We start from the raw sequence: 19176 nt of genomic DNA, 5'->3' as shown, positions 1-19176 counted from the left end.
TAGTACAGGATCAATTAACCATCTCTCTATGGCTCTCAGGAGGACTCACTAACTAACCCCTATGGGTTTACTTTATTGAAATTCGGCTTTCAACTCTTTCCTGTCCTCATTCTCTAGTAACATTATTAAACATTCTCTATAACTATCTAACTAACTACATATTACTTCTATGTAAAACATTATTACCATCTACTTTCTTTAAGGCAACATTATACTTTAAGTGCAACTGGTGAACGTTCCCTTTAAGAGGGAACCAAGTCTCTTTGAGGTAATGCAGACTCTCTCTATCTGCAAGTCCGGTTAAGGCAAGAGCTTCCATGCTGTACTCAGGAACAGTCTCTTCACAAAGCTCTCCTTCTTGTAAAACCAGTAAAGGGCACCTTTAAGAAGGTGCGAACTATTTACAATACAGTTTGTGAACCATTCACCGTCCATGATTCGGCAGTCTTTGTAACATTGTTGAACAAAAGCAAAAATTAAAACAAAAGCAAAAATAAAAAAAACAATAGGGATCCCGGGTAAACAAAGGGATCCCTTTAAGAATAACCCTGGTCGGACATTAGCAGCAAAAAGCAGAAAAACAAACAGTTAACTATTTACATACTCATGGTTCCGAGGTTTATCTTTACAGGAGGTTACACTGCATCAGCTGGTGACGGACACTCTCCGGCCGGTAAGGCTGCGGTCCTCTGTCCTCGGCGGATGCAGGGTCGATGTCATTGGCTGGTCTCCAAGGCACGGTTAGATCACCCGGTGTCTGGATTCGAATGTCAGCTGTGGTTGCAAGTTCAGTAGCGGCGATAATACACACCGTGGCGACAGTAGTAGCGTTTGTCAAATCAGGATTAGTCGTAGTCGGGACAGCAGGTGGCGCTACTGCCGGCTCGCATCGTTGGACGTCTCGAGCGCACCACCCCTGCGCACTCCGGTGGCGGGTGTAGGTCACCTGGTCCCCTTTACATGGTAGCTGATTGTCACATCTATTGCGGGACGGGGTTTTCACATTGTAGCTGGTAAAGAAGATTTCAGTCAGCAGTCCCGGTTCTTGTATAGAGCCCCAACCCCGCTTCGGGTGAAAGGCTAGTACAGTCCCCTGCCTTACCGAGTTCCTCTTATTGTGTTCAGTCCTTGGTCTCTGTACTCTTGGTGGGTCATTTGGTTCTGTCTCTTTTTGGTTTTGCCATTGTAGAATTAAGCATTGCTAATACTGTTCCCAGGTGAGCGCAGCAATGCTGAGGCCCTCCTGCCTGGCCCCATCCGCCCAATCCGTGGGGTGTCCCACTGGAAGATCACCCCCTCTGAGCTCACATCTAGTGGTTTCCCCATCATTGTTGGTAACGGAGGCACCAGCTTCTCCATCGTGCTTGGGGTTATCACTACCAGCTCAGTGGTGAAAACTCGGTTATTGTCGGGCTGGGGAGCGGTCACGGGAACAGGATCGGTCGGGGGAGCAGGGACGTTTTCCATACCTGCGTCTGATGTGGTTCCACCGATGTCGATCTGTTCCATTGATAAGGACACTGGAATCGGCTGCAGCCCGGACTGCGGTTCATCCAATGCGACCCTCTCGCCCGGCTCCGACTTCCGTCGCTTCACAGCGGCTGGCTTCGCGTTCGGGATAGGCTGGCTCGGCTCCACCGCCGGTAGCTCTGAGAAGTCCGGATCCTCCAGCGGCGGTGGGTTCGAGTCCGTCTCCGGTGGGCGAGGACAGGCCGGGATCACTTTGCCGTCGCTCTGGGACTCGCTGGTCGCCATCCTTGCTCCGGGATCTTCGGTGGCACAGGCACATTGCTCCTCCATTTTCTGAGGGCGTAGCTTCTTCTTCCTCTTGTTCCCGCCGTTGCAAATCAGGGGGCGGTTCTCCTCTGCTGGCAGGTCGTCATCTCGCAACAGTAGTCGGAGGGGGCGGTTGCCACTTTTGGCGCCGCTTTGATAGTCTCCTCCCATGGCACGCCCTTCTTCTTCCTCTGCACTCCCCGTGGCGCTGCAATGGCAGCGGTTTTGGCGGGAACTTTTGGCAGCAAGTGGCAATCCACAGTTTTCGCAATAAATCACAGTTCAAGCAAAATTCAGTCACAGTTCCAAGGCACACATGACCTGATTCTTCAGGCTTAAGTAGATCCTGTTCGTGACGCCAAGTTGGAGCACCCCCAGACGCAGGGCCACGGGGTACTCTGTACCGGGCCTCTCTGTCTCGGTCCTGGGGTTGTCACGGTGGCTAGACCCGGTCCGTGACCCTGCTAAGGGACGTCCAATGAAAGATGTATTGGTGATGCGTGATGCAAGTCGCGATGAATAACGAGGACACAGGGTTGCAGTCTCTTTACCTCTTTACTGAAGGCTTCAGGATCCACAATCCAGAGTACTGCCAACAGGGCTGACCGAGACCGGCCGGTCCGAAGGCACATCCAGAGTTTCCTTTGCAGGTGGAAATCAGTGCCTACCTTCTAGCGCCTGTGTGTTGTAGTACCTCCCTGCCGAGCACCATGGGATAGTCCTCACAACTGTTGTGTCTGTTTCTGATGTTCTTCTCTCACAACTCGTATCTGTTCTGATGTTCTTTCTCCGTCCCCCAGATTATATGGATAGGACGCACCCGTATGACGGGTAGGCCTGGAGTTCTTCCGGGACCCTAGCGTCGCCCCTCTCCCACAATTGCCCCCTATGTCTGCTTAGGTGATTTAGGTGAGACAGCCAACCTAAAATTAACTGTCCTGCCGCTGTTTGAAGTACTGCTTGGAGCCTAATACTTCCTCGGCGTTCCGGCCACCGGCTACGCGTCTCAGTAGGATGTTGCCTCGATCTTACGGCACGACTCCTACTGGCTTTATCTCCTTTTTGCTGCTATCTCGTTTCTCACTTCTCCACAATAAACCTCGCTTCGTTTCCTTTCTTAGGATGCCGCCGCAACGGGTGCAGGCGCGGCTCCGTAACGTTCTGTTCTGTTCGCTAGGCCACTGTCAGGATCCCACCCGACAGAGACCCCCCTGAATCTTCCCCCGCAACACCCTCTGCCACAGGATGTTGCCTGGATCCCACCCAGTCAGCTTCTGACTAACTTCCTATCCAGCCCCCAGTTTTACCAGATTGTGAGGAGTGGCCTAATACATAGAACCCTTTACTCCCCCTGGTGGCCAGAATGTGAAGTGTAATGTGTGACTGTGATACCTGGTCAGGTGAACTCCTTAAGTGCCATCAGACGTACCATCACTCCCCTTAGCGGCGGAGCGTCAGTACTGCAACGACCAGGACTCTGGGGCGCTGCACGTGCACACATTGCGGATTTTGCTGTGGATTCGCAGCAGTTTTCCATGAGTTTACAGTACCATGTAAATCTATGGAAAACAAAATCCGCAGTGCGCATGCTGCAGAAAAAATCGTGTGGAAACGCTGCATTGTTTATTCCGCAGCATGTCAGTTTTTTGTGCGGATTCCGCAGCCATTTACACCTGCTCCATAATGGGAATCCGCAGGTGTAAAACCGCAGGTGGAATCCGCACAAAAAATGCGGAAAAAAACGCTGTAATCCGCGGTAATTACGCAGTAAATCCGCAGTGTGGATTTCCTGCAGATTTGCCAAAATCAGTGCGGAAAAATCCGCACACCTTTCCGCATTGTGTGCACGTGGCCTAAGGGAATAGTGAGGGGCATGACCAATTAAAGCAAAATTCGCTGAGACTTGCATGGCTCCTCAATGGGGGAGGTGTTCTAGTATGTGGGCTGGTGGAGTTTGTGTGCAAGGGCTTCTTTTTTGTTCTTTTCCGTCCTTGCCAACAACCACATGTGCTGGCGGCAGCTGTATAACATCGTAGATCTACAGTTCACGTCCTAAAGGGTAATTCTTGTTGCTATGTGGATCTCAAATGGGGAAGTGAAAAATAAAAATTCCAGCTCCACAACATGACAGTTAACCTCTTACATGGATCAATCTCTTCAGCTATAGAGATCTAGGTCTTTCTTGGAAGAAATCTAAGTTTTTTTAGCAACATTGTGACCGGGTTCTGACTTTCAGGGATTTCCACTATATCTACCGCTTTCAGGAAAAATTCCCCTACTATATAGGCTTTGCTTCAGCGTTCTTTTTTCTTTACATTCTCTTTTTTTCTTGCAGTTAACCTCTTATGAAACAGGTTGCACTTTAAACAATGGCGTCTAACGGGCACTCACAAAGTGATAACCTAGTAGATGTACAATGCACCATGAAAACAGTCTATGCTGCTGGCAAGTGAATGCAATCTGCAGCCTCCACCTCCTGGGCTGTACGGTGGGCTAACCAAGAATAACTTAGGTGGGATTCAGAAGGGCAAATATGGCAGGATTTCTGCTTTGCACTCGTATAATATCTGGGCTAAGCCAACCTAGAGCCCTTATTCAGACGTCTGTTTTTTTTATTCTTGTGCTCCATACATGTTTTTCACCAATAGAAGACGTACCCATTATAGCTGATAGCGCTGTTCAAATACTCAGTGTGTTTTTTGGGGGCAAGTATTTGCAAAATAAAAAAAAAGAAGAGATAAGTTAATATGTGACCCAAGTCACAAATATAACTTGTCCATTCAAATCAATGGGTCCGTGAAAAAAGTGGACAGCAGATGGGTGCCATCAGTGTGTCATTTGGGTGCTGCTACAAGGATAGTAATAATGGACACACGAAACGAGGATGGATGAATAATAATGATAATAATGATAATAATAAATAAGACATGTTTTCTGTTTTGCAATAAAAAGAACATCTGAATGAGGACTTATAGATAGATTTTTCCTGAATGGTACACATTAATTATGTTGCCGTCCCTAAGAACCTTTTAGGGAGGCCTATTTTTGCCATACGCGGGTTTACGAAACTGACTTATTCAATCTGTGTCCACAATTATAATTTCAACCATGCCCTTTTTTTAATAGCATGTCTGGATTTCATTAGTTTTTGGAGCAGCTGCCTGGCACCAGATGTTGATAAATGACTTCATGTCCATCTGACTTTGATAATTGGTTTTGGAAGATTAAAAGATTACATGTAGGCAATTTATAATACACCCTGGTGAGGTGATGAACATTTTTTAACTTTAGGACTCTTTGGTGTGTCTTGAGCCAAGTCCTTGTTCATACAGCACCAAAGTGGAACTAGGACATCCTGGAAATGTTTATTTAGTAGAAGCGAATTCCTGTAGCAGTAATTGAGGAACCAAAAATATATTTACACGCAATATATTGTAGAAATTTCTGAGACCGAGGCTTCGTTAAATGTCAGTCATTTTTCTGATACAGAAAAAAAGGCCTGATTTCCATCAGTGTTTGTCAGTTTCTGTTTTTACAATCAGCGATTCATCAGTGATTTTTCTTGTATCAAAAATAACTAAATAAATTGACAATAATCTCCAATGCATTACAGTCTTAAAAATGGATACCACATGGACTGCACACAGATGACAATGTGCGCTGACCGTAATCTTCACAGACACATAGACTTACAGTGGAATGGAAAAGTTTAGCTAAAGATGACACATTTCCTTTGTATGTTAGGCAAAAAAATATATATGTACATTGTCATTTTTTTACAATTTAAAAATTACGAAAAGGAAAATGGGCAAAAGTTTGGGCACCCTTGGAGATTTGTTTGCTCAGATAGCTTTGACTAAGGTTTCAGACTTTAATAGGCTGTTTTGGTTATGGATTGTTTGCTATCAAAGTTAGGAAAGACTAGGTGATGCAAATTTCCCAGCTTTATACAAGCCCAGCCTCCTCTAACCTTGTGCCAAAAAACTGAAGCCATGGGATCTTCTAAGCAGCAGCCTAGCACTCTGACAATGAAACCTGTGAAGGCCCACAAAGCAGAAGACTATAAGAAGGTAGCAAAGCATTTTCAAGATGGAAGACCAAGCTAAATTTCAGTGAGAGCAGCTCGTAGGATTGCTAGAGAGGAAAATTCGAACCCCTGCTTGACTGCAAAAGACTTTCAGAAAGATTTAGCAGACTCTGGAGTTGTGATACTTTGTTCTACTCTTCAGAGACACGTGCACAAATACGCCCTTGATGGAAGAGTAATCAGAAAAAACCTCTCCTGCGTCCTCACTATAAAATTCAGCGTTAGAAGTATGCACAAGAACATCAAAACAAGCCTGGTGCATTTTGGAAACAAGTCCTATGGACCGATGAGGTTAAGGGAAACTTGTCAAGTCCCCCTGTGACCACAGAACCAACAGCAGTTGTGTCTACATAGCTAAACACCCTGCCTAACAGTCCCTTTATTATATTATAATTAAAAAAATCTTCATCAAAATGGCGCCGGTGCCTACACAGTACCATCTATCGCGTTCCTATAGATGCTATTGCACAAGCACCGACGCCATTTTAATGGAGCTAAATTTTTGATTTTGCAGCTTGCTACAGATATGATAAGCTGCAATGATGTATTTGGTATTTGGTACATTGTTGCATACATACCACCTACCTAGCCAGGGCTCTTGGCATCAGAACCTAGTATTTTAATTCAAGTATCCCATGAGGTAGGTATTACTGAGTCCCATGTTTTTTTATTCTTTTTTTTTATACTATGATTTCTTTGGTGAAACATTGAGTCCTTCTGGTGGCGCATCCACTTCTTAATTTTGTGTATGTGGATTAAATTAAAAAAAAGTTTGGTTCTGTGATGTTGTTTGAGTGTGCTGCCTATGTTTGTCTGTCTGAGTGTCCTAATGGTTTGTAGGCAGCAGGTGTACTGCTTGCAGTAAATGGAATGAATGAATGTAACACTGCGCGTGTCACTGTGGACCCTTGGCCATTATCTGGCTGTGCGGCAGGAGCCATCCTTTGTCTGCTGAAGAACCTGCAGCAGGTAGGTACTCAGCAGCAGGAGAGGTAAGGGAAGACAGCTGCTAGTTTGTTCGTTAATTGGTCTTCCTCCTTCTTCCTGGTGCTGAGGTGAGTGGGAACAGCAAAGGGGAGGGTGTGTTAAAATAGGTGGGTTATGCAGCTTAAAAATGTGTGTATTGCAGCTAGAACAAACAGTAGAACTTGTTTTTAAGGCGTCTAGTGTTTGTCAAGATGTTTTCCTATGGGAAATCTTTGGCTCTATCTCCACAAGGGGTGTCTGTAGGAGGCACACAAGTGTGAAACCAATTTGGGTTATCACTTCTTGGCCTTTTGGCTAAAGGTACCTTCACATTAAGCGACGCTGCAGCGATAGCGACAACGATGCCGATCGCTGCAGCGTCGCTGTTTGATCGCTGGAGAGCTGTCACACAGACCGCTCTCCAGCGACCAACGATGCCGAGGTCCCCGGGTAACCAGGGTAAACATCGGGTTGCTAAGCGCAGGGCCGCGCTTAGTAACCCGATGTTTACCCTGGTTACCAGCGTAAAATGTAAAAAAAACAAACAGTACATACTTACATTCGCGTCCCCCGGCGTCCGCTTCCTGCACTGACTGAGCGCCGGCCCTAACAGCAGAGCGGTGACGCCACCGCTGTGCTGTACTTTCACTTTCACTTTACGGCGCTCAGTCAGTGTGGGAAGCAGATGCCGGGGGACGCGAAGGTGAGTATGTACTGTTTGTTTTTTTTACATTTTACACTGGTAACCAGGGTAAACATCGGGTTACTAAGCGCGGCCCTGCGCTTAGTAACCCGATGTGTACCCTGGTTACTAGTGTAAAACATCGCTGGTATCGTTGCTTTTGGTGTCAAACACGACGATACACGCCGGTCTGACGACCAAATAAAGTTCTGAACTTTGTTCAACGACCAGCGATATCACAGCAGGATCCTGATCGCTGCTGCCTGTCAAACTAAACGATATCGCTATCCAGGACGCTGCAACGTCACGGATCGCTAGCAATATCGTTTAGTGTGACGGTACCTTAAGATCAAGTGCAGTGATCTAAAAACTGCAGTGCTTGGTCTGGCCTAAGGTGCCCAAGGTACCTGGCTTATTGACATGTGGGATCGCTGCATTTAGCGATGTAGCTTCACCCCCTGCTGCTTTTAGGGAGTCGCCTTAGTCCCTGGGCAATGAGAAGCAATCACCTTTGCCACTACATTTTTAGGGAGCAACTGCCATCACACATAGCTGTGAGGGCAACATTCTATATGCCAGAGTGGACGACAGCCTGTGCATGGGCAATAGAAAATCTACTATCCTGGCGCCATTTTTACGATACGATACAATACACTTTATTGATCCCAGGGGAAATTACTGTATTACAGCAGCAATACAAACAGCAGTACATAAAATATTAGGACAGAAATCTTGCACTAGTATACCAACATTACATAACAAATAAACGTGGGTAGTTCAAGTATATAAGTCACTGTTAATTAACATTAGTACACCAGCAATCAGTCATTGTTGTCTACCACCCTTAGGAAATTATTATACATCCCCATAGCAGTAGGTACAAACGGTTTCCTGAATTTCTCCTTCTTGCACCCTAGTAGGATTAGATGGCTGCTGAATGTGCTCTTCTGCTACAAGAACAGCTCGTATAGCGGGTGTGTATTATTGTTCATTATAGCCCTACACTTCTTCTGAATTCAATCCTCCAATACCTCCTCCAGAGTCCAGATGGAGGCCAACAGCCGTGCTTGCCTTCTTGATAAGTTTGTTGAGCTTATTAGCGTCAGATACTCGCACACTACTGCCCCAGCATATGATAGCAAAAAAACGGCGCTTGCCACAACGGACTGGTAAAACATTTCCAGCATTTTACTGCACACATTGAACGACCTAAGCTTCCGAAGAAAGTAGAGTCTGCTAATTCCCTTCTTGTAAACCTTTTCTGTATGACACCTCCAATCAAGTTTACTGTCAAGGTGAACCCCCAAGTATTTGTAGCTCTCAACAATCCTCCTTTTCCCTTCTATAACTCACCACCAACTCCTGTAAAGTAAAGATGGACTAATTACATATAATTTTATAAGGAACACATCGCGGTTCTCCACATTATCATAAGACAGAGCAAGTCCTTCTATTGGCTCACATATTAGCATTCAAAACCTTGTGCCACCTATCACGGTCCGCACTGGACCCGGGTCCCCCCCACTCTGGACCCCGGCTGCAGCACCCCTGCCGCATCATCCAAGTTAAGCCGACAGTCAGCAACTGGGATGCGCCCCCAGGCTCCACCCCGATGCATCGCCATAGTGACCCAGGCCACGTCACAGGGCCCGACCAGGGCACATCACCAGCCGAGTCCCCGGCCGGCCCCCGGACCGCCCTGGCCGCGTCCCACGGCACGACCCCAGATGTCGCCAGAGCCCCAGGACACACCCCAGCCCCGGCTGCACACCAGGCAGTACCACGCCGGAGACCACGCAGCATCTGCAGGGACATACTTACCTTCTTCCGGCGCTGACCTATTGGAGCTGGTAAACCTCCTGGACACTGCTCCGCTCACTGTCATGTGGTCCACCCTGAACCCACTGTGGCGCTTCCAGGGACCCCGCACCAGCCAAGGCAGGGGACCATCGCTGCCTAAACCAACTGGTCGGGCCTGGGATCCATTGATTCTTCCATCCTTACACAGGTATGTCTGTAAGGAAAGGATTCCCATCAGGGACAGGAAACCAACTGATGCTTGGGAGAGGTGCCACCCTTTTATGTCTGTAGGTTTCCTGTCCCTGAAGGGTGGATCCCCTTTCTCGTGGTATTGCCATGGGAGACTGAATAAAAAAAGATTTTATGATTTCGCAAATAGACAACTTTTTTTTTTTTTAATTGAAGTGTATTCAAAGAATAAACTCATGGAGGGGATAGCTGTGATTCCACACTATCACCCAAAGGAAAAAGTGGTTACTGTTAAAATGTTTTCACCTGTGATTATAGAGGATGTTATTGTTGCTTTTTTAAGGAGCATTGTAAAGTTATTGTGCCAAAAGGAAAGATTGAATATGGTTTCTGGACTTCTAAGCAGAGGTTTGTGATGAGGTTTAATGAAGATGGTGAGGGGAAGATGCGCTTTCCTCTTGCACGGTTTAAAATTGGAAGGACCAAAGGAGAGTTTTTCTTTGATGGAATGCCAATGTTTTGTCATAATTATGAATCTTATGGGCATACTAGCAATAGTTGTACTAAGGAAGTATGCTGTATATGTAAGAAGATGGGTCATGAAGCTAAGGATTGTGGTGAGAAAAAGAAATGCGTCAGGCTGATACGCATTTGTTTAGGGATTGTCCAGAATGGCTGTACTGGGCCCCCGGCCCTCGAGGGAGGCCAACATGACGGGGTAACGTGGGAATGTTAGGAGCCTTTAGGTTAATGGGGCAATTGTGGGGTTAAATTCGGGTTGAGCCAGATTTTTAAAAGAACAAGATTGTGTTAACCTGAAGGGGGGGGGGGGGGGGGCGGGGCTGGATGATGGGAGGTGGGACATAATGATTGGACGCCGAAAAGCCCGCCATTCCTTGGAGGTAACCATTACAGTTACCTCATTCGTAGAAGGCGGACGAAGCTCCCAGCAAAAAAATGGCGAGCAGGGAAGTGGAAGACCTGCTGAAAAGCTTGTGCGCTGCAGCAGGCACTCAGGACACAGCCTGGCTACAGCACTCTGTACGTAGCCTTCTAGGGGGAGCGGTGACGGGATCTGCCCAGGTCCCCGTGGAGAGACGTCTGCCGCGGAGGTCCAGGCCAGCGGCGCGCCTGAGCCCCGAGGTCACCCCCCGGGCCCGGCGCCGAATTAGGACCCCCTCCAGGGACCCTCCGGCTGTTGGTGTGAGCAGCAGGCCGGCGCAGGCACATGGCAGAGCTGGGAGGAATCCTGCAGCGCGGCGGGGACTGCGACAGGGGGAGGTGTCGGCCTCCCCTTCTTCTGAGAACTCGCGCAGGGGATCCGGAGCTGGAACGGCGGGCACCACCAATCCAGGTGAGCCTGCTTTGCGGGGATCACTGAGGGGACCCAGGAGACGGAGGCCTTATCAGCAGGCCTCTCGGCGGGGAGGAAATAGCGGGCGGCGTCCTGCCGGCTCAGTCAGCAGCGCTTTGCAGGCAACAGAGCAGGGAGCAGCAGGGCAGAGCGTGGCGCAGCTGCACAGGTCGGTTGCAATTGTTGCGCAAAGGTCTGGTGGTCCTATTTCACCCTCCGTTGCTAGCAGTGTTTTCCAGCATGGGCAGCACTACGCTGGCCTAGACAATGATGCACAGGCTGTTCCAGCGGAAAGAGCTTCACCTTGCTTAGTGGGGGTACCGCAGGATGATGGTCGACAGCCCGGAGTAACAGAGGATCTGCGCAGTGGGAATTAGGAAGAAAATCAGCATCGTCAGGCTTCAGGATCTGCGGCTGCCGGGGCCACAGCACTCGGGCAGCTAGGTGAGAGCAACCAGATTTTCTCTTATAACCCTATGCTAACTTCCTCTGTGAATAGTAGCGGGGGTTTGTTTACAGGGGGAGTTGGCGGGGGCTTGAGTTTAATCATGCACGAGCTTAGAGACTTGGCTTCGCTTTGGGGGTCTGGGATGGCTCAGGTAGGGGCGCCACTGTCTGCGGCGTGGGTCGGGAATGCCGGTGAGACATCAGTTTCTCGGGGTCCGCTAGGCAGTAGTGTGTGTTCTAGAGACAGGCTGTCAGACGTTTCTCAGAACGATAATGTGATGTCGGGAGTCAATTCGCCGTTGGTTAATGCGTCGGAGGCAGAGAAGGAAAAGGAGGCTGCCATTCACTAGTGCAGCGCCCCAGAGTCCTGGTCGTTGCAGTAATGTTGTTCTTCCACCAGGGGGAGTGATATTACGTCTGATGGCAATAAAGGAGATCTTCCTACCAGGTATCACAAACCATACACCACACTTCACACTCCAGACCACCAGGGGGAGCCTTGCTCCTATCTACTAGGGCACTCCTCACAGAAGGGTAAAACTGGTGGGCTGGATAGAAAGTGAGAGAGAAGCTGACTGGGCTTTGCCCAGGCAACACCTGTCAGGCAGACAGGGGGAAAGGAGGAACATCGGAGCTGCAGACAGAGGGTCCCTGACAGGGGTGGGATCCTGTCAGAGGCCTAGCAAGACAGAAAGACATGGAGCTGCGCCTGCCCCACGTGCGGCAGCATCCTAAGAAAGGACACAAAGAGAATTGTGTTGTAGAGGGTGAGAAATGAAGTCATAGCACAAGGAGATAACACCAGAAGGAGTTCTGCCCTGAAATAGGCTGCCTCCTTCTGAGGCGCGTAGCCGGAGGCCAGAACACCGAGGGAGCAACCGTCTCCAAGCCTTGCTCCAGAGACCGGCAGGACAGTCAATTCCAAGTTGGCTGCCCGACCTTAATACCTAAGAAGACACGGTGGCAACTTGTGGGGGTCGGGGCATCTCTAGGGACCCTATAAACAAGCCTCAGGCCATCAGTCATACGGGTTTGTCCTATCCATACAATCTGGGGGACAGAGAGGAAGAAATAACATCTAGAACATCTACAAGAGTTGTGAGGACCTTACCGAGAAGCTCAGCAGGAAGGTACTACAACACACAGGCGCTAGAAGGAAGGCTACTGATTTCCACCTGGATAAGGGGACTCTGGATTTGCCTTCAGACCGGCCGGACTCTGCCTACCCCGTGGTCTGTACCCTGGACTGTGGATGCTGAAGCCTCCAGTAAAGGTAAAGAGACTGCAACCTTGTGTCCTCGTTATTCTCTGCGCCTTACATCATCCACCATCACCACCTACACTTCTGGGAAGCCCTGGGGACACACTTCACCTGTGGGAAGGTATACCATCTAGCTGCCATAACATCACCCCAGCGGACCCCTCACCGCAGCGTCGGTCACCCTGACCGAATACCACAGGTGGCGTCACGAACATTATCCCATACAAACTTTCCATTTTATTGGACGTCCCTCAAAGGGCCACGGACCGGGTCGGGCCACCGTGACATCCCTACCGAACCAAAGGACCCGAGTACCCCATTGCCCTAACGTGGGGGCGATCCACTTAGATGATACGGCATGGGGTGAGGTGTATGTATGTTTCGAAGGCCCGTTGGGGGCGCATCTAAAAAACGAGATGAGGGAAAAAATATGGAAAGGGGAGTTGTTGTGAATTCCGTTCTCGGGCTCCCTCCTGTGGTCATGAATGGTACTTTGGTGAGTTCTGTCCTTGGACACCCTCTGGTGGCTTTAAGTGGAACTGCTGATCTTTGAGGTTGGCTTTCTCAGCTGCCCTCGTTTATTGCTGCTGCTGGCTTCCCTATTTAACTCTGCCCAGGTCGTTAGTTCATGCCAGCTGTCAATGTCTCAGTACTGGTTCAGATCTCTCTTGGATTTCTCAGATGACCTGTCTACTCCAGCAGAAGCTAAGTCCTCGCTAGTCCATTTGCTGTTTATTGGTTTTTGAATATATTTCTCAGTACATGCTATGTTTCTAGTCCAGCTTGCTATTATGATATTTCCTTGCTAGCTGGAAGCTCTGGGGGTGCAGAGCTGCACCTCCACACCGTGAGTCGGTGTGGAGGTCTTTTTGCACACTCTGCGTGGTTTTTGTAGTTATTAATACTGACCGCATAGTTCCCTTTCCTATCCTCTGTCTGTCTAGAGAAGATTCGGCCTCCTTTGCTAAAATCTGTTTCATTCCTGTGTTTGTTACTTCCTCTTAACTCACAGTCAATATTTGTGGGGGGCTACCTTTACTTTGGGGAATTTCTCTGAGGCAAGGTAGGCTGCTATTTCTATCTTTAGTGGTAGTTAGCTCTTAAGCTGTGAAGAGGCGTCTAGGGAGAGTTAGGTACGCTCCACGGCTACTTCCAGTGTGTGTGATAGGATTAGGGGTTGCGGTCAGCAGAGTTACCACTTCCTCAGAGCTTGTCCCAGGTTTTTCCATTTTAACCATCAGGTCATTTCGGGTGCTCCTAACCACCAGGTCGATAACAGTACAGCTGGCCAACAAAGTGTTAATGCATCTCAAAAGAGGGAAAAGAGAAGTTCTGAGTCAATTTTTTTTTCTTTGCTGCTTGTTTTGTCTTTCTTTTCCCCTTAACCTCTGGGTGGTTCAGGACTCAGGTGTAGATATGGATATTCAGGGTTTGTCCTCTTGTGTGGATCAACTCGCTGTTAGGGTACAGACTACAGAGTATTCAAGATTATGTAGTTCAGAATCCGATGTTAGAGCCTAGAATTCCAATTCCTGATTTGTTTTCTGGGGATAGATCTAAATTTTTGAATTTCAAAAATAATTGCAGACTGTTTCTTGCTCTGAAACCCCGCTCTTCTGGTGACCCCATTCAGCAAGTAAAGATTGTTATTTCTTTGTTGCGTGGTGACCCGCAAGACTGGGTATTCTCCCTTGAGCCAGGAAATCCTGCATTGCTTAATGTAGATGCATTTTTTCTAGCGCTTGGATTGCTTTATGACAAACCTAATTCTGTGGATCAGGCAGAAAAGATCTTGCTGACTCTATGTCAGGGTCAGGATGAAGCAGAAGTATATTGCCAGAAGTTTAGAAAGTGGTCTGTGCTTACACAATGGAATGAGTGTGCCCTGGCAGCAATTTTCAGAAAGGGTCTTTCTGAAGCCCTTAAAGATGTTATGGTGGGGTTCCCCACGCCTGCTGGTCTGAATGAATCAATGTCTTTGGCCATTCAGATTGATCGGCGTTTGCGCGAGCGCAAAGTTGTGCACCATTTGGCGGTGTCCTCTGAGCAAAGGCCTGAGCCTATGCAATGTGATAGGACTTTGACCAGAGCTGAACGGCAAGAACACAGACGTCAGAAGGGGCTGTGTTTTTACTGTGGTGACTCTTCTCATGCTATCTCTGATTGTCCTAAGCGCACTAAGAGGTTCACTAGGTCTGTCACCATTAGTACTGTGCAGCCTAAATTTCTCTTATCTGTTACTCTGATTTGCTCATTGTCGTCCTACTCTGTTATGGCATTTGTGGATTCGGGCGCTGCTCTGAATTTGATGGACTTGGAGTTTGCCAGGCGCTGTGGTTTTTTCTTGGAGCCTTTGCAGATTCCTATTCCCTTAAGGGGGATTGATGCTACGCCATTGGCCAAGAATAAACCTCAGTACTGGAATCAGCTGACCATGTGCATGGCTCCCGCACATCAGGAAAATATTCGCTTTTTGGTGTTGCATAATTTGCATGATGTTGTCGTGTTGGGTTTGCCATGGTTACAGGTTCATAATCCAGTACTGGATTAGAAATCAATGTCTGTGTCTAGTTGGGGTTGTCAAGGGATACATACTGATGTTCCTTTGATGTCAATTTCTTCTTCCACTCCTTCTGAAATTCCTGAGTTTTTGTCGGATTACCAGGATGTATTTGATGAGCCCAAGTCCAGTGCCCTACCTCCTCATAGGGACTGTGATTGCGCTATTAATTTGATTCCTGGTAGTAAGTTCCCTAAGGGCCGACTGTTTAATTTATCTGTGCCAGAACATGCCGCTATGCGGAGTTATGTAAAGGAGTCCTTGGAGAAAGGACATATTCGCCCGTCTTTGTCACCGTTGGGAGCAGGGTTCTTTTTTGTGGCCAAGAAGGATGGCTCTCTGAGACCCTGTATAGATTACCGCCTTCTCAATAAAATCACGGTCAAATTTCAGTACCCTTAGCCTCTGTTGTCTGATTTGTTTGCTCGGATTAAGGGGGCTAGTTGGTTTACCAAGATTGACCTTCGAGGGGCGTATAATCTTGTGCGTATTAAACAGGGCGATGAATGGAAAACAGCATTTAATACGCCCGAGGGCCATTTTGAGTACCTGGTGATGCCATTCGGGCTTTCGAATGCCCCATCTGTGTTTCAGTCCTTTATGCACGACATCTTCCGGAAGTATCTGGATAGGTTCATGATTGTATATTTGGATGATATTTTGGTCTTTTCGGATGATTGGGAGTCTCATGTAAGGTAGGTCAGGATGGTGTTCCAGGTCCTTCGTGCTAATGCGTTGTTTGTGAAGGGGTCTAAATGCCTCTTTGGAGTTCAGAAGGTTTCCTTTTTGGGCTTCATTTTTTCCCCTTCTACTATCGAGATGGACCCTGTTAAAGTTCAGGTCATTTATGATTGGACTCAACCTACATCTGTGAAGAGTCTTCAGAAGTTCCTGGGCTTTGCTAATTTTTACCGTCGCTTCATCGCTAATTTTTCTAGTGTGGTTAAGCCTTTGACTGATTTGACGAAGAAAGGCGCTGATGTAATGAACTGGTCCCCTGAGAATTGCGCGATGATCTGGCGGTCTGGGCGGAATTTTTGCAGAATTATAATGGAAAATCTATCTGGATCGATCCGGTAGTGAATGCCGAGACATTAGGTTTGTTTTTCGCCATTGTAAACGATAGAGGTTTTGGTTTGTTTTTCCAAGGAAGTTGGTTGTTGGCCAAGTGGCCAGTTTTTGGGAGATAGCGGGGTTGGTCATCTAATCGTGTATTGCTGCACCTGTTTCCAATTGTTGTCGCGTTATCTGTGTGGGGCACCAGGGTGCAAAACAAAAAGATCTGTTTTCCATGTGTGGCCGAAGGGGCGGCAGTTGCTTTAAATTCCTTGTCGGCAGCTTCTCCGGCTGTGGTCAAGGTGTTACAACGCTTGGTGTTCTTGGGGTTATCTTGCAATCTGTGGATCGTGGCTGAGGTTAGGCCGATGGCACTTAACCCTGTCATTGTTGCTCTTTCTCATCTTCATGGGGATCGTTTTCGAGAACTAATTCCTCAAGCGGATTCGGAAGGCCTAGAATGTTGAGCGGAATTGTGGAATCTTCCTGGCGAACCGTAGATCATTTGTTTGCAAATTCTCTGTCGGCCAGGTCGTGAAGGCAATATGAGCAAGCATGGGGTATTTGGGAGGAATGGATCATGTCGTTGGGTGAAGGTTTGCAGGATGAGAGCGGATTGCTGTTGCTGATCGGTCATTTCAAAGAAGCCGGTTGGTCCGTGTCAAAACTAAATAAATTAATGGCAGCTTTCGCATTTGGTTTTAAAGCGAGAGGCCTCACAGACGTGACAAAATCCTTTTTAGTGATTCAGACGCTAAAAGGGTGGAGAAAAGGTTGGTCGGTAAGGGATAAGAGACGCCCCGTTTCTTACGAGGTGTTACTGATTTTGGGCGAACAGTTGTCAGCGGTGTGTTCATCACGTTGGGAGGTAGATCTTTTTAGGGCGGCGTTCGCGCTGGCCTTTTTCGGAGCTTTTCGTCTTGGGGAATTGGTGAGCCCTTCTAAAATTAAAAAAGGAGGCCTATTGAGAGATGAGGTGGATGTATATAATGATAGAGTAGTCATGTTTTTGCGCTCCTCCAAAACAGATGTGCTGGGTAAAGGTTGTAAAGTGGTTCTATTTAGGGTAGTAGGTTCTGTCATGTGTCCGATTTTGTGTGTGAAGAATTTTGTGGATCGTGGCGGGTCTTTATCCAAACCCTTATTGGTTCATGAAGATGGCTCTTTTTTATCTTGATTCCAGTTCATTGCGGTATTTAGATAATGTTTGGTGTCAGGCGGAATTTCGCCTGAAGATTACAGTGGTCATTCATTCAGGATCGGTGCGGCGACTGAGGCGGCCAGAAGTGGACTAGGGGAGGATGTGGTGAAGAGAATTGGGCGGTGGGAGTCAGTGAGGTTTAGATCATACATTCGCCCGAATCTAGCTTGATGTTTGGTTTGTATTTCAGTTGTTGTTACTTAATGTTTTTATTATCTTTTGCAGGCTGCATGCATCAGCTTGTTTGGATCATGGGCCATTCTTTCGTTTTTTGGGCGGCATTGCGAGCAGCGGTTCGGCCTGATGGGCGGCAGCTGGGGTTCCCGCGAGAAACGGCAACACTACGTTGGATTGGAAAGCGCGGGATGGTTTGGAGTCAGTTTTTACCTGAGTTTCATCAGTTTGTGCGGTTAGATAGGGCTCCGGATGTAGTGGTAATTCATTTGGGAGGGAATGACTTAGGAAAAAGGCCCTGTAGGGAATTGATAAAGGATGTCAAATTTGACATGCTGAGGCTTTGGTCATTGTTCCCAAAGGTTCTAGTCATCTGGTCTGACATTATCCCTAGGAAAGTATGGTGGGGGGCGCGTTCTATTGACGGGTTAAATAAGGCAAGAATAAAAGTGAATAGAGCAGTATCTCGCTTTATGGTGCGGAATGGGGCCGTAGGGGTGCGTCATGTAAATTTGGAATCGGGTCAAGGTGAATACTGGAGATCGGATGGCGTGCACTTGAATGCGATAGGCACCGATTTGTGGTGTCTGGCCGTTCAGGAGCATATCGAAACTGGTTTGAAAGTATGGAGGGACTTAAATGTTTGAGGGGTCAGAACATTTAAGTTTGTGGCAGGGGAGGGAGGTCCTCGAAGTTGGTGAAAAGTGGGACTGGCGGATTGTAGGGGGGGGGGGGATCTCTAGTGGTCCTGGACTCCCCCTAAGTGGATTCGAGTGGATGTGTTAGATCATCCCCTGGAACGGATGATTAAAGGGTTTGATAATCGGTTGGTTTGGCTGGGTTTGGTCACTATCTGCCCCCGAGCTGGTGCGTAGCGGCTGGGAGGTAAGACTAAGCCTGGAGGCCAAGGTTAAACATTTTGGCATTTATGTTGTTTTATTTTGAGGCTTTGAGGACCACCCCTCCTCGGGGGGGATATTGTTAAAATGTTTGTAATTTTATGTTTAATAAAAAGGCTGCTGTGGCCATTTAATCCAAAATCAGTATCATGTCAGTTATTTGGGTTTTATTATTGTAACACCTGCACTGGGAACTGTCAGGGCAGCTACTGGTATACTGGGATTTACAGACACTAAGAAGAGCTTTGCAGCTGCTGTTAAGCGGGGACCTACAGACATTAGCAGATTTTCCTGAGCTGCAGTGGACTACAATTCCCAGGGATCCTTGTTTCAGTCAGATGACACAGCCTGGATTGGATGAGGAGGGACTTGGAGGGAGGAGCTGGGCAGAAAGTGAAAGCAAGAATTCAGAGAAAGAAAAAGAGCGTGGCATCTTGCTGGGAGAGACTGAGCACGGTGGATTTGCATCGCACCACGCTGCAGGGTTGCTGTCCCCTCGGATATACCCGCGCTGCTGGAGAGAGCGCGGCTTTGTTTTACCCTCTGGAGCAAGTTGCATTAAGAACTTGGAGAGTTCTGCCGGCACTCCCACCGTATAAAGGACTGAATGTGGCCGCCCCCAGCTGGTGTCCAGAGAACCATCCAACCGTTGGAGATGCGCAGTGAGTGCCCTTCTGAGACTTGTGGTCCTACCAGCGCTATTTACAGTGAGTACATTACAGCC

This window comes from Ranitomeya variabilis, chromosome 3, assembly GCF_051348905.1.
Source record: "Ranitomeya variabilis isolate aRanVar5 chromosome 3, aRanVar5.hap1, whole genome shotgun sequence".
In the NCBI taxonomy this organism is placed as follows: Eukaryota; Metazoa; Chordata; class Amphibia; order Anura; family Dendrobatidae; genus Ranitomeya; species Ranitomeya variabilis.
The sequence above is the reverse complement of the archived record's forward strand: the minus strand, read 5'-3'. Positions refer to the sequence as shown.